The 15,841-nt window shown below is 46.0% G+C and overlaps 1 protein-coding gene across 3 annotated transcripts in view; it reads right to left on the bottom strand.

Moving 5' to 3' along the window:
• Positions 1-15,841, bottom strand: part of LOC135240921 (interleukin-1 receptor accessory protein-like 1) — a 532,714-nt gene that overhangs the window by 421,748 nt on the left and 95,125 nt on the right. For 2 of the 3 annotated variants that reach the window (XM_064310971.1, XM_064310974.1), the window contains exon 1: positions 158-332. The exons of the other annotated variant lie outside the window; for it this stretch is intronic. The gene's annotated coding sequence lies outside the window, so the exon portion shown is untranslated. Of the gene's footprint in view, positions 1-157; positions 333-15,841 lie in introns of those variants that run through there. 3 annotated transcript variants of the gene reach the window in all.

The following is a 15,841-nucleotide window of genomic DNA, read 5'->3' as shown; positions in this document are numbered from 1 at the left end:
CAAGGCAACTGTCTGTACGTGAGCAATTCACATTAATGAAGACCTCGACATCTCGGAACGCGTTCGGAACGCGTCAGATTCCCGAAGCGGCGTTCCCGGAGCGGCGTTCCCGAAGCAGCGGCGTCTGAAAAACATTCCCTGACGGCTCGGTACTCACGGCGGTACTCAGCGGGCGTCACGGGAAGAGAGACGGAACGTCGGAGGAGGAGGAGGAAGACCGCCGCTCCGTCAGATTGATCGGCGTTCCCCCTCGGGGGGAAAAGGGTGGCGTAGCGCCAAACGCCTGCCTCCTAACACCCCTGACGAGGAGCCAGGTTCACCCACAATGCACCGCTTCGTCACCCCGCCGTGGGAATAGGGCTATGCTGCGTTATAAAGCTTCGCAAGGGCCTTTGGAAGGTGGCTTGGGAACACACAAATGCGCACATGCCGGTAATCGGTGAAACGAAGACGACGTCGACCCCCCTCTTTGCAGAAGCTTCCGATGAAGAATATTTTGTGCGAACCTTGCCATAAACATACGGAGGCGCATTTTAAACGATCGCGTTTATAAACGCCGCGTGAAATTCGTCACTTAAAACATTTCATTATGTTTGATTTCCTCAATTCCACACTGAGTAATGCTGTTTGTCACACTAAATTGTATCCTATCTGACGTTGTCTTTGTATTTTTTTTGTTGAATTAGCCGAAGAATAATGTTCTTGCTATGAAAAACAATAAGGGAGCTCTGCCAATGCCTAAATAAAAACGATTACATCAACACGAGGGCTTTTTCAGTTCAGCTCACCCACACACTTCCAAACCTCGTCTTTAGAATGCATTTATTTTATTTATTTTATTTTTTTTTTAAGTAAATTGTATTCAGCGCAGTCTTCCATTTAGCGGAGTCCCTGCTTTAACTGAATTCAGAGAAAATCCTTTGATATTCATGGTCAACCTACCAGAATTAAATTTCCACGGCCGCACAAACTGGAGTAAGATCATCAATGCGCTGCTAAGTGCCTCTTGCCTTTTATATAAGGCACAACAATGCATTGGAGGAACACCGGAATACGGTATGTAAACAGGAAGAGGGGGCAGAAAAAAGCACATGATCGGGGCTGCCAATCATCCTCCCTGTGAGTGCGGCTGGCAGGGGGGGGGCACCTCTAGCGCCCTTTGTGTGATTTTTGGAGTCGCTGCTATGCGCCTTCCTTTCCCTCCGATGCTCATTAAGGAAAAGCCGTTGGGCGTATTGGGGAGAGGTCCCCTCATGAGCGCGCGCCGCAAGGTTTATGACCCGGACTTGGCGGTTGGAGTCCGGCCCGACGGGATGGTGGAGCGTGCCGCCGTCAGCGCCAAGGCAACGGGGCGGTGTCAAAACCCGGGGGGTTGCCCGCTTGCCGGCCCGCCAGCAGGTGCCCCGCCCCACCCCGCCCCGGCACGGCACGGCACGGCACAGGGCCCCGGCAGCGGGGCGTCGCCACGCGCCTGCCCGGTGTCATGGCAACCCGCCGTTATCCTGGAACCGCGCCCGATTCGTCGAAGCCTAATTTCTGTCGTCGGGAGAGAGAGAGACCGACGGTTACCCACGGGACGGGTCCAGAATTAAAAGCGCTGGGCAGAGATTTTTTGGGAGGTGACCTGACTGGAGGGTTTTTAATCTGCAGACCGGCCTGCGGATGTGTTGGGAACGGTGGCAAAGTCCTGCAACACTACCCCCCCCCACCCCCCCATTTCAAAGCCATCACAAAATGGTGGATGACCTGGGGACAAAACCCCAAACCCTAACCTTCAACCTCCAATAACTCCTGGGTTGGGGGGGGGGGGATCGCTGTGATAATACTCAAAGTAGGGCCATTTTATTCTTTTTGAAAACTGTTTTTAATGACAGAGTAAAATAACATCAGCATACGGAATAAAACCCCTTTTTTGCATTTCCCTCTTTTATTTATACTCTTTAATGATTTCTGACGGCGTGCTTTGTTCTGGGATTTTTTGAAAGATATGAGTTCAGCAGTTTTTATTGCAATAAGACAACAAACCCATAATTGCTTATCCTCCCAAGCAAAGCCTGTCCCACACACGGCACAGAACCTGCCACCTACCTCATAACCCTTTTACTGCAGACTCCGCCCACACACGTTTACACTGAGAAGGTTCAAAACTCGGGAGGAGTACCACGCTGCACTCACTCCAAGCAAAGCAATGCTCCCACAGCAGGCGTTTCAAATGAAGTTAAAAAGTCCTCCCCTCTTCTTCTGGGTAAAAACTCCTGAACTTGTATTGTAAAAGCTGTACACGTGATGCTCTTGAAAAACTTTTCAGTCTCTCCTACCGTACGGTGTGTGTGTGTGTGCGTGTGTGCGTGTGTGTGAACTTGTGTGTGGAGGTGAGGGGTGTTGTTTTATAAGTCAGCCATGGGGCTTTTATTTTTGTAATTCTCCATGGACCGTCTCACCTGCTGAACTCCCCACGTGCGCAAGAATATTTAACGATACCTGCATACGCGATAAGCACACCCTCGCCACTCACTGTACTGGAGGATCTGCCAGGGTTCCAAACGCACCCAGTGACTCAAAGCCCAAAGCATACCTCACTTCTAAAGTTATATTAAATGGAAAAGAAGGATCTTCTACCGTGAGAACCGGTTAAACTGATGAGGCAGTTGTTTCTGGTGCTTTTTTTAGTTGAGATGCAGATTTATTGATTAAAGGGGTGGTGTTGACTGAGCTGTAGGAGGGGAGCTTTGGAGACCAGGACCCAGCGGCCCGTCTCAGAGAACCTCCTCCCACACTCTCAAACTCTCCGGCTGCGCTGCTGGTGCAGTGCCTCCCTCTCTCTCTCTCCATCTCTCTGTCTCTCTCACTCCCACTCTCACACACTCGCTCACACTGTTTCACACTCACACACACACACACTCACTCACTCTCACACTCTTTCACACACTCTTTCACACTCTCTCTCTCCGTCTCTCTGTCTCTCTCACTCCCACTCTCACACACTCGCTCACACTGTTTCACACTCACACACACACACTCACTCACTCTCACACTCTCTCTCTCCGTCTCTCACTCCCACTCCCACTCTCGCTCACACGTTTCACACTCACACACTCTCTCACACTGTTTCATACGCATACACTCTCACACTGTTTCATACTCATACACTCTCACACTGTTTCATACTCATACACTCTCACACTGTTTCACACACACACACACACACATACACACTCACACTCTCTCACTCACTCTTTCACACTCTCTGTCTCTCCGTCTCTCCCTCCCACTCTTGCACACTCTCGCACGCACACAATCTTTCAATCTCACACACTCTTTCACACACTCACTCTCTCTCTCTCTCTCTGTACAGCTGGAGTTATTTCCATCTCAGTTTCACGTGTTAATGTGAAGTAGGAGGTCGATTTTAAATATCTTTGTGTGTTTAACATTGGTGCAGTGCACAGAAGTGACTAATTACGATCAATTAGAGACACAGGAAAGGGAATACATCTGAGTAAATTGTATTATAAAGGAAATTAAGAAATCCATTCCCGTAGAACACCGCAAATGAGAATATTAAAGCTTTCGCTGCAGTAGTCTGTTTAGGCAGGTGTACCCAGAAAGTCAAGTCAGGTCTTACGTAACTTAGCTTAGCAGGCTCTTTGTGATTTCTGAGCTCACGGGGGGCTCTTTTTATTTTTAATGATGTTCCAAACAGTCGGTTTTTGGTAAGCCTACTGTTTTGGGCCGTGTCTCTGACTGTGCTTTTCTTATTTCTGACTCAAAATGGTTTCCTTGACTTTCATTGGCACAACTCTGATCCTCTCGTTGACATGGCAATAACCGATTCCAAAGGCAATCAAAAGGCTAGAATCAAGACTAAACACTGAACGCTCTCTTACACTTGCACTAAGGAAGCAATTGAACACACTTGACTAATCAGAAATACCTGTGACGGCATTTGACCCAAACATTATGGTGTCCTTTTTTAAAAATATGTCTTTGTCCAAAACATTATGGCAGTCACTGTGCATGTGTATATGAGTATATATATTTATATAGACAGAGAGAGATAGAGAGAGAGGATTAAAATAAAAATGAAACAAATTCTTGCATTCAATTTTTCCCTTTTTTTGGACTGATTTATTAAACGCTAATAAACACTGACTGGTCGAACCAGATTTTAAATTTGCAGTTTATTGCTTGACAATTAAACTTTTTGTCTGCTGTCATGGATGATGTTTCGCTCCCCATCAAGGCAATCAAAATATATTTCAGTTCATTAGACAAAACTTATATTTTTACTCCAAATGGAAAATTTTTATTTATAGTTTTATTCCTGTCTCTATATACCTCTATAGATGTGCCTGCCTGACAGCATCACCTAAACCTACAGAATGACTATGAACACAGGAGAAGAAATCATGACAGTGATCTCATCAACATATGTACAGTATTTAAAGCAGTGGTCTCCAACCCTGGTCCTGAAGAGCTACAGGGTCTGCTGGTTTTTGTTTTCACCTTAAAATCAGCACCCAATTGAGACCCAAGACACCAGATGAGTTGAGTTAACTGTGTAATCAACTGCTCTAATTGATTCATGAAGCGCAGAGTCACCATGAAAACCAGCAGACCCTGTAGCTCTCCAGGACCAGGGTTGGCGACCACTGATTTAAAGGCATACTATGCAGGACTTTTTAGCCTTGCTGTGGTCCTGTGTTCACAATCCAAGAAGTCTCCTCCTCCGTGCTCAACCTCACCCAACTTCGGCCGTCTAGCTAGCGAACGCACGCAGCTAATTGGACTGCTATAAGTAACGTCAGTTGCAGGTACCCCTAACAAGGCAGCTGATTTTCCCCGAGAGCCCAACCATGGATTTAAATGAAATATTCTCATATTTACGATCTAACCGATCATGCTAAAATCACCTATGTTCCATGTTTATACAAACAAGATGGCTGACCCGCGTCTCATTTCCTCCCCCTTTTTACTCAGCATATGAATCTAAAACTTGTCAAATAGTAGGCGGTCAGTGTACAGTACCCTTATACATGTTCCTGTGAAAGCTTTAGGCGGGCAGAGGGTTCCCTTAGCCCCGCCGCGAGCGTGCCCTAAGGGCACCAGCGGTGTCGAACCTTGATTGGGCACCACAGCAAATAGCACAGTGGTTAGGGAGCGGAGGTTGCAGGTTTGATTCCCAGGTGGGGGCACTGCCGTTGTACCCTCGAGCGAGGTGCACTCCTTCAGGAAATATCCAGCTGTATAAATGGCCTGTATGCAAAAAGTATGTTGACTGAGTTACAATGTATATCTTCTAAATTGCATATCATTATTATTATAATTATATGCAATTATAATTAGTATAATAGATTGTTGTTGTTGTTGTTACTATGAATTGATAGTGCTGTGGAGCAGGAGAGACAAAAAATGTCATTGTTAAAAATGTAACGATATCAAATCATGAAAAGCAAGCAGCTCCTTTTGTGAGAGGTGGTAAACATGTTAAAGGAATGACCCTGGTAATGACTGTCCAGAGAAACGTCTGCTCTTCTTCCCCAGTCTCGACATAGCCCTGATGGGCAAAGGGGTGTTTTAAAGAGAGGAAAAGCACATCGCGGGTTCAGCCAAGGTCGCCGCGCCCCGGCCAGTGAGGTCTCCGTGGACCGACCACTTGCATTTTTTTGGCGGCAATTTGCATGCGTCAGATATCCGTGACCCCACCCCTCCCTGGTCACTCCTCATATGGGCGAGCTTCACAAGGAAGATAAAATTAAATGTGGAGGGAGGAAAAAAAAAAAAAAAAAAGTGAAGCGTCAGACACATTAAGAGCCTCACGCGCTCCCAATCAGCTGTGAAACACGACCGCTTAACGGCTCTTTGGGCTGCTTGGCTAACGGCTACCGGCTCAATCTCCCCTCGTTTCTTTGGTCCGGCGCGACCCGGAGAGTCGTTTTTCGGGAAGGCGTGATTACAGCCGCGGCGACGACGGGGCAGCAGAGCGTTAAGCACAACTGAAGCGGGATCGAAGGCCCTTGTGAGTGACAGGCGACGCCAACGCGTCTGTTACCCAGGGAAGTTCTGAGCGCTGGCAGAGGAGAATTTAACTTTTTCGTGTGAAATGGAGCATCTTGCCATTCATTACCCCCCCACCCCTCGCCCCCTACCCCCTACCCGCTCCCCCTTCGCCCTCCCACTCCTCCCCCACTCCCCCCAGCACCCCACATAAATTCTTCATGAGTGGAGGCGGTATTGGCCTGTATTTTTGTATTTGTGTCCGTGTGTTCTTTTAAAATATATTCATATGCATGTTCTTTGAGAATGAATTCAACACCTGCTAAAATGTACACCACCTTGCCACCCATATCAGAATCAGATGTAGGTCCTGTTAAAATGTATAAGCCATTTCCTGTACTCCAAAGTACAGTTTAAAATGTTCAGTTGGAAATATTTAAAACATGGGTTTGTTCTGTGAAATAAAAAAAATACATAATAAATAAACTGTGGATTTTTAGAAGCAGTGTGACATGCCCCTATCAGTAGTGGTGTTATGATAGCACTCTGTACTCCACTTTTGTTGGGGGGGGGGGTGGCGGGGGTATCTTCTGATGACCTGCTAAGAATATACTGCTGCTTGGATAAGATACTGACAGAGAAGTTTGTTCCACATTCTATTTCACAGAACAAACCTTATTTAAATCTTAAATATGGTTTGTTCTGTGAAATAAAAAATACATAACTTCATATTCATAGCTGAAAGGACCATCTGACCTGCAGTATAAAGTACTCACATTAGAACAGATATGGATTATGTTCATCACACTGTTTAAATGTTTATTTTCTGTACAGATAGCGGAAACGGCAGTCGTTCATAACGCAGTATGGCCTGTTTTACGCTGGGATGGCATACCAGCGTCTCAGACTCCATCGGGGGAATACGACACCACTCCCTCACAGGAGGGAGGCTTAGCTGATCAGACGTGATATCATTACATGCCATAAATGATGGATCGGGTTCACCTCTGTTTATTGAAAAGCCGCCACATTCGGATAACATTAACGCCACGCTCCTCAGACCTCTGGGTGGCTCTGGGGATGGGGGGGTCTTGCGACAGGGGTGCCCCGTTATTCAATACGGGCTCAAGGTGTTCACTCCATCTCGCTAAGTCGAGGTTCGACACCGACCTTCGCCGTCTTGAGGATAACACTGCGTCCGAAGCCCGGCAGGAGGGCACGCCCACGTCATCACGAAACCAGCGGAACCGACCTGTCACGTGCGCTCCACGCAGAGATGTGTCAGGGCTAGCCCCATGCAGCGCTACGTTGCTATCTGCCTCATTTGCAGCTTGGCTTCAGTACATTAGAGAGCCAAGTCCACACATCTGTTCTCTGTTTTGCCCATCTCATCTCTATCTGCAAAAATACCATTAAAAAAAACCATAATAAATTCATTACATAATTCTAAAAAAAAAATTTAAAAAGCAGGTCAGGCATCCGATCCAGGATTATACTACAGATTATCCTCGCAAGTTCAGAAAGCATCCGCACTGGGCAACAAACGAGGACTCCCAACTACCCCGTCATGGAGCACCTCCAACCAGCCAGCAGCACACACGCAAAACACCGATACACCACCGCCACACCCCCACACCACACACGCCACACACCACACACAGGCACACACACACGCGCGCACACACACACACACACACACACACACACACACACACGGAAACACACACACACACACACGCACACACGCACACACGCACACACCGCACACCACCCACCGCTAGCTCCCCCTTCAAACAGTCCTGCATGCACTCCCCCCTTACTCTGCGTAAAAACAGACACGCGGTTTCGCGGCGAGCTCACGGAGCCGCTGTTGATCAAGCCGTTTATGGAAATGGCCGCCGTTCGTCTCCACGGGCGCACGTCCCCGTAGCAACGGCGCCGCGGAGGCTCTGACCCGTAAAAAGGACTGAAAGGCTGGGGCCTCGGCAGCGGTGGCGGCGGCCGGGTCCTTAATCAGCCAGCGATCTGCCGCGCTTCCCCGAGAAATAAAGCACTCTGGGAAGAAAAAAAAAACAAAAAAAAAACACCATCGAGCCGCCAGTGATTAGAGCAACCTGCAGAATCCTTCAAGGTGAGCTGTTTGCGTCGGAGACTTACTGCATCGCTGCAGGACTGCCTCCTACCTCTTCCCTCTTATTTCACAATACAAAGCCCCTGTCACCCAGACTAGTGGAGCATCCTCCCCCCCCTCTGAGGTAAATTAACTTTTTAAAAGAGGAATATTAAACAGGGGATTTTCACGAAAAGGGGGTTTGTAATGACGATAGTGCCGCAGCACCACCCCTATCACGATCGGGGTATAAGTTAGTGTTGGGGGTTCCCTCTGAGGAACCCACGCAGGGTTCCACCCTAAATATGAAGAGGTGCTCGCAGTGGCAGGGACAGCAAATAGAGCCATCTCACCCGGCCTCTTTCTTCAGTTGTTTTTTTTTTGGTTTGTTTGTTTTTTTTGTAAACTCAGGCATTTTACGAGACACCTCCAGTCAATGAGACGATGCAGTCGATCGTTAAGATCGTTACGCGGTAAATCGAGCCGGCAAATTCCACCTCGTCTCGTCGCATCGCATCTGCGCTGCGAGAACTGCGAATTTTTGGAAGAGAAAAAAAAAAACGCACGGGAATTAAAGGTTAATGCATTTAATAAACAATACGCACGGGAGGCCGTAATCCCTCCTGCCGCGAGCCGAAGGGAAGGAGGGCTGGCTGCGCTCCCACGCACGCGCTCAGTAAGAGGCTTTGTCTTCCGTGACCGAGCGGCGCTTGTGCGTCTGTTCACTGCCTCCTCATTCATTCATCCATTCATCCATTCATTCATTCATTTTCCCGGGGCTTAAGAGAAGACAGGGAAACGCGGGGATTTCCTGCTTGTGTACAATTTCTCACGAGAGAGCGATGGGAATTTTTTTTTGTTTTAAATTAATCTGCGCGTTTCATTTCATTTTTTTTTTTTTTTTAAATGTGCGGCCCCATTACCTTCGCCTCTCCGGGCAGAATCTCAGCGCGGAAAATCAATGCGAGGAGGAAACAAAGCGTTTGACTGCCCTTTGGCGAACTTTAAAGCCCTGGACTAACGCGGGCGGACCTGCAGCCCTTCATTAAGCCCCATAAAGAGGGGCTGTGCGCTCCCCCGCTTCGGCCCCCAAAAACGAAGCTCCGACCCGCACAAGCACAGGACCGAAGGCCAGCTTTACCGGCGTCTGCTGGAATATAAACGCGGGGGGGGGAGAGAAGGTGGGAGAGAGGCGCAGTAAAAAGAACCAGCGGAGGGGTTGTGGGGGGTGGGGGGGTGGGGGGGGGGGGGGTCCTACCTCAGCGGAAATTTGAGTTGGGACGCGTGCCACGGGGCCGGGGGAGAGACTGGTCACAGAGATAACGGGCCGGGGAACACAGAGCCATAACCCAGGTCCAGCTTAACGGCCCGTTTCCATTACAAATTAGCTGTGCATTGAGTCAGGGGATAGAGCTCTCACACACACTTACACACACACACACACACACTTACACACACACACTTACACTCATAAACACACACACACTCACACACTCACTCACACACACACACTCACACACACACCACACTACCACCACTTCACACACACACACACACACTACACACACTTACGCACACACTCACCACACCACACTCACACACACACACACGTACTCACACACACTTACACACCACACACACACTACACCACACACACACACACTTACACCATAAACACACACACTACACCACTACCAAACACACTTTCTCACCACCTCTCTTCCTCATCAAAATATCTTCCATTCACACAACTTACATTTGTTGAAACAAGCTGTTTACGCCTGAGTAGATTTGCACTTCAAACATCTTTCATCATTTGACACCAGAGAAAAAAAGTAAAAAAACAAAAAAAAAAAAGATGTGATTTACCTGGTTTAACTTAACGCTCAACCAAGAACTCAATTCTCATTTGCAGTAATGCCTATGGAAATTAATTCAAGGCGGCCCCTCCCCCCACCCGCCCGGTGGGTTTTTGTTGTTTCCTTTTCATTCAAACTGGCAGTTTATATTTTGGAAACACACCGCGTGTGACTCTCTAGCCAATGGGTGATGTAAATGAAGCATTGACACACTGAAACCGAGCAAAAACACCTGAAGCACAGCAGCTGCTGTGGCCCTCGGGCTTGGAGTTTGAGAACCATGTCTTACACTCACCTCCCTCCCCCCCCCACCCCCCCTTCCCCTGCTCCAGTCTCCCCCGCTGCCTCTCACCCCCCACTCCCCCTCCCCGCAGCCCCCGCCGTATCGCTCACCACAGGAAGAGCGATTTGTCCCGTTTGTGCGATCAGAGGGGAGGGAGGGGGGCCTCGGTTTGATTTCGGCTGTGATGCTGTGCCAGCACCATGTTGGGAGTGATTTCTTCACTTTGTCCTCTGGCCAGACTGTTTGGACACGACTGCAGCTCGAACAGAGGAAACGCTCACTGAGAGCCAGGTACGGCACACGGGGCCCCTGTCTCCGCATATCTTCATCACCATTGTCATCATCATCATCAGCACCATCATCATCATCAATACAAATACACTGTGGCCTCCCAAGCAAAAGAATATTATACTTTAAGTATACTTTCAATTTTGTGTTAAATAGGCAGCACTTTCAGTGTACTAAATGCACTAAAGTTGTACTTTTGTGCTAAATTGGGACACTTTACATAACTTTACTTTAGTATATTTAAGTAGCTGACAAGTATATTTAAATATACTAATTCAAAGGTATTAGAAATGCACTTTTAGTACAGTTTTAGTTCATCACCACTGCATTCAAAATAGCATTACAGGTATTTTGATAGAAGTGTAGGAGTGTATTTATAGTGTAGTAATATTACAATCTACCCCAGCGTCTGTCAACACTGGTACTGGGGACCCACTGTGTTTGCTGGTTTTAGTTGCAACCATAGTAACAAACTGTATTGTAATTTATATTTTATTTATTTATTTATTTGACAGGGACAATACACATTGATCAACATTACTATTCTGTGATGTAAATGTGCCAGATTTAGCCAGATCACTAATTTCCATCTGTTGTCCCTGGGCAGGCTGATGTTAACACATTAATAGCAAGCAGACCAGACTAGAAGCCATAGTACAACATTAAAAGCACATAAAAACAGACACACAGAGCTGGTAAGCAGGCATGAGCAACATAGCAGCAGGCACATGCAAAGGAACAATGTGTGTTCATTTTGTGTTAAATAGGCAGCACTTTTAGTGTACTAAAAACATGCAGTTTAGTAGTGACTTAACAGCCATAATATATATACATACATACAATGTATCAATGAGCTCTTGATTGTTCTTAATAAGAGACACTAATTGTTCTTAATTGGAATTTTTATGTCTGTTGAAGGACGACCATCTTTGACGACCATCTTAAAGGCACATTATGCCAGAAATAGCTACAGCATATGTATGCTCTAAAATAAATTTCATATTCACATTTCCCAGGAATTTAAATCAGTCAGCCCAACGTATGTTTTCATTTACTGTGTCGTAGGATGTACCCTACTACCTGAGAAATAATTCTACTTGACAGAGGTTCCCGTTTTTTAATTGATTCAATTATAAACTGACAGGTGAAATCAGTTGCGTCCCGTTTGTTGGAAACCTGAAACCATCTGTGTAAAATGAATGGGGTTTAACTGACAGCAAAATGGCAACAAGCCAAACCTGCATATGTGTTCAAATAAGCTCAAACACACAATTACGGTAGAACATAAATACATTTTCAGCAACCTTAATTGATGAAGAGATTGGGCTTTGACAACACGACCAGCATACACTATGGATCCCCAGGACCAGAGTTGAGAAACACTGATCTACTGGATACTATACATCAGCAGTGCACTTGAAATACAATGCTATCATAACACAAATACTACATTAAGCATAACAGAAAGCCATCCATCCACACTCTAACTTACTCCCTTATTCCTAGTCACGGTTCCAGGGGGTGGAGGCTATCCCAGCATGCACTGGGCAAGAGGCCAATCCATTACAGGGCCCACACTAAGCCAGGACAGAACCTGGGAGCTTCTTGCTGCGAAGCAACAGTGCTGCTGACTACCCCACCATGCCATGTGCTCCCGATGTTTCACCGTTATACTTCATTATCATTTGCCATCACAAATACACTTCAGGCAGGAAACGCACATAAATTTATTCTGCTCAATTTAATAACTCAAAGAATATAGATATGCAGCACTTGTATGCATACACTTAAATGAAATAGATAAAACGATATGACGACCACAGGTAAAATAGCAATTCTTAAAACGAAAAGAACAATACAATTAAGCGTGGCAACAGGGTTCTACAGTGGGTAGCCTTTAGCCTGAATAGATTTTAGAACTGCCAAACGTAGTGCATTTTAAGAATACTTTAAATTAAGTACAAAACTATAAGTACACTTGAAAAAATTGTGTATACTTATCATATTTATATTTTTTATACACTAAAGTATACCATTTCTTCTTGCTTAGGCTGCCAAGGCATGTGATGGTGAACCACCAATCAGAACACATGGAGAGGGATCCTAAGGTCCAGGAGGAAGGGAGAGATGACAATTCGGGTTGTTCTTGTCCTGTTCTTTCAATGTGCTAAATTGTGATCCAGCACTTCTTCAGGTCTATCTTTTCTACAATCACCCAGGTGGGGAATCATTTTTGTAGTACCTCCAGCTTTTCAGAGCTTCCCTAAAGTATTTTGATCCCCCACTGTCTACAACTGTCCTCAACCCCCCCCCTCAGAGAACCCCCCAAACTCTGCCTCTGTCTTCAGAGTACATGGTTACAAATTACAATTGAACCGTCCCGAGTATTTTTTTTAATCACTCCAAAATACCCACGGGCAAGTCAAAGAGCTTCCTCTGGCTAACACTCGTTTAAAGTGAGGCTTAAAACTGTTAAAGGAGGAGAGGGAACAAAGGCCAGAATCAGAGGGCTTTGGGATCTCTGAGGAAACGTAGGTTAGTATCAGAGTCTCAGGGCACACATCGCCGAAATAGGCCCAACACAACCTGGTGGGCGTGACTCATCTCCTGCAAACGTCCCGAAGAGGAAGGGGAGGAAGAGGGGGGGGGGGGGGGCGGCAAATCCATAAACCCGAGATGCATTAAAAAAAATGCAGCCCAGCAATATCTTTCATAGTGCATTAAATCATTATGAATAATTATATAATTATTTATTATGATATTAATTATTCACGTCTAATGATGTTTCGGAGAGGCCGTACACGCATGCAAAAAAAGGACAGGCGCAAGTGGACAGACGGATGAATCGCCACAGACGAATCGGCGAATCGGCACGCTCTTACGGTGACAGCTCAAGCACATTATTCCAGCGCAAGCGCACAGCATTGGGCCCAGAACGGAGATAAGAGCCGAGGCAGACCCATGGACTCTCCTGAATCGTTTCTCTCTCTTTCCCCGGGAAATACTGATGGCAGTTGCTGTAAATCCCACCTCATAACACCACCCAGCTAAATTGAAGGTGTTGCTTTTTCTTAATGCTGAGAGATGGCTCTTGCCAACCAACGCAGACACCGGAGTGTATAGATCTTTTTCTGCATATAGACTAGAGTCTAGATACTGGAGTACATAGATCTTCATCTTCATATAGACACAGTATAGACGCTGGAGTGTATAGACCATCTTTATATAGACACAGAGTAGACACTGCAGTGTACAGATCTTCATGATCTTCGCCTTCATAAAGACAGTGATACTGATGAGTTTGGGCGTTACAAATCCTCCCCAGTACTGCAACCCAGTACTTCACAGCACAACGATACTTTACGATATCCCAAAGCACATTATCTGTGTGAAAATCCTCCAGGTCCACCCAACTAGACGTGCCCATATCTTTTTCCTTCTGAAAAATCTTAATTTATACCGTACAGCTGGAAAGCTGCTGAACAAAAAGAACTGCCCAAGGTACAGGCTGCAATTCTTAGGCGCCTTGGCAGCTGAACGCAACTCTACAATTCAGTGAGAGAAATCTCACACAGTCCTTAGCTTTCCCTCAAAGGACAGGCCTCTTAAAATCTGGCCAGTCGCAACGTTTACTGAATATACTGAACATATGGTTTAATTTGTAGACAAAACTATACAATTTAAAAATAACCCACATCTACGCTCTTTTAAATCACAACAACGTTCGTTGTAAAACAAAATAATTTAATTTAAATGTGGTGTCATTTTCACTGTTTCATGACAGTCCAGAAGCCACTTACCACTGAACTATGATGAATTATTCAGCAGCTAGTTTAATGTAGCTTGTGGCTTTAGAGAGATTGGAAGTATGCGTGTCACATTAATAGACCTACACTGAGTCCAGGGAATTTTTTTTTATCAAACATAACTTATTGTCTGGAAAAAAAGGATCTGGATTTATCCATGACTGCCATAACTGATACTGTACTGGCCAGCACAGAGTATATCAGTAACACATTCCACAAGCAGCAGGTACTCAGCGCCTGCTGTCCTTCCACAAACTCTGCTTCTTAACTACAGGAGCTACCCGCTGGTAACAGGAGGTCCCATTGTTACATGAAAGCACAGAATTAGGAGGCTCCATTGTTACAGCGAAGCACAAAAAGAGGAGGCTCCATTGTTACAACACAGCCCAGAATGATGAGGTCCCATTGTTACATCACAGCACAGAATGATGAGGCCTCATTGTTACATCACAGCACAGAATGATGAGGTCCCATTGTTACATCACAGCACAGAATGATGAGGTCCCATTGTAACATCGAAGAAAAGAATGCCAACTGCTACACTTTTGTACTTAGGGTTAGAGTTAGGCTTAGGGTTATAAACATCCATTAACCGCGTCAAAAGAGAACATTTCTGCCTCAATATTGAGACCGAATTCACAAAGCTACGAAGATACAGCTGCGTATTTAGATGAGTCTGAAGTGCTATTAAACACAGATGACTACACTTAAGTTATGTAGATGCCACTGGCATTCCTCCGTGAGCAACTTTAACCATGGCAGGGCAAGGTCTGGGGTTTCAAGAGGTTGGGTAAGATTCCCAGTGTGCACCCTGCACATCAGAAAGCACAGCGTGGGCGGTAACTTATTGACTGAACGTTCTTTTGATGTGATATGCATCTCTACGTCTCGGGACGGATTGAGGCTGGTTAGAAACGCACACTGCCGCCGTGACAGGCCTCCGATGTGCAGGAGTCACTGGGAGACGTGCACACTCCTCGCCTTCGAGTGCGTCTGCACGATGATGAAACGACTCCTGTGAATTTCCCGCACGCATAAAATAATCGCATGAATATTCTGCGTGGAGAGACGCGCACAAGGAACACCACCTTTGGGTATAATTCCATATCCATGATCTCATCTGCCAGGTTTCTCTGTTCTGCATTTTTTATTTTCTCCTATAAAAAGGGGGTAGTTCATCCAAGTCTCAAAATACTTTTAAAAACATTTCTCACCGTAAACGTTGCCTGGAGTCACAGAGAAACAAGATTTATGTTCTTTAATTGGCAAGGCGCAATATGGAACCATTAGCCTAGCCATTAGAGACAGGTTGCTCTATATAGCTTTTTTATTTGCATACACAATAAAATTAACTACGAAAATAGCGGCGATAGTGGCTAACTGTGAACTCTAAATGGAATCTTTAAAAGGTTTTGAAATTGGGTGAACACCGGGTGGAAGCACCCCCCTAGACACACTTGAAAATCCACTTTGCATATAAAAGGTGCAGTAAAAAGGG

Source organism: Anguilla rostrata, chromosome 15, assembly GCF_018555375.3.
Source record: "Anguilla rostrata isolate EN2019 chromosome 15, ASM1855537v3, whole genome shotgun sequence".
In the NCBI taxonomy this organism is placed as follows: Eukaryota; Metazoa; Chordata; class Actinopteri; order Anguilliformes; family Anguillidae; genus Anguilla; species Anguilla rostrata.
The sequence above is the reverse complement of the archived record's forward strand: the minus strand, read 5'-3'. Positions and strand labels throughout refer to the sequence as shown.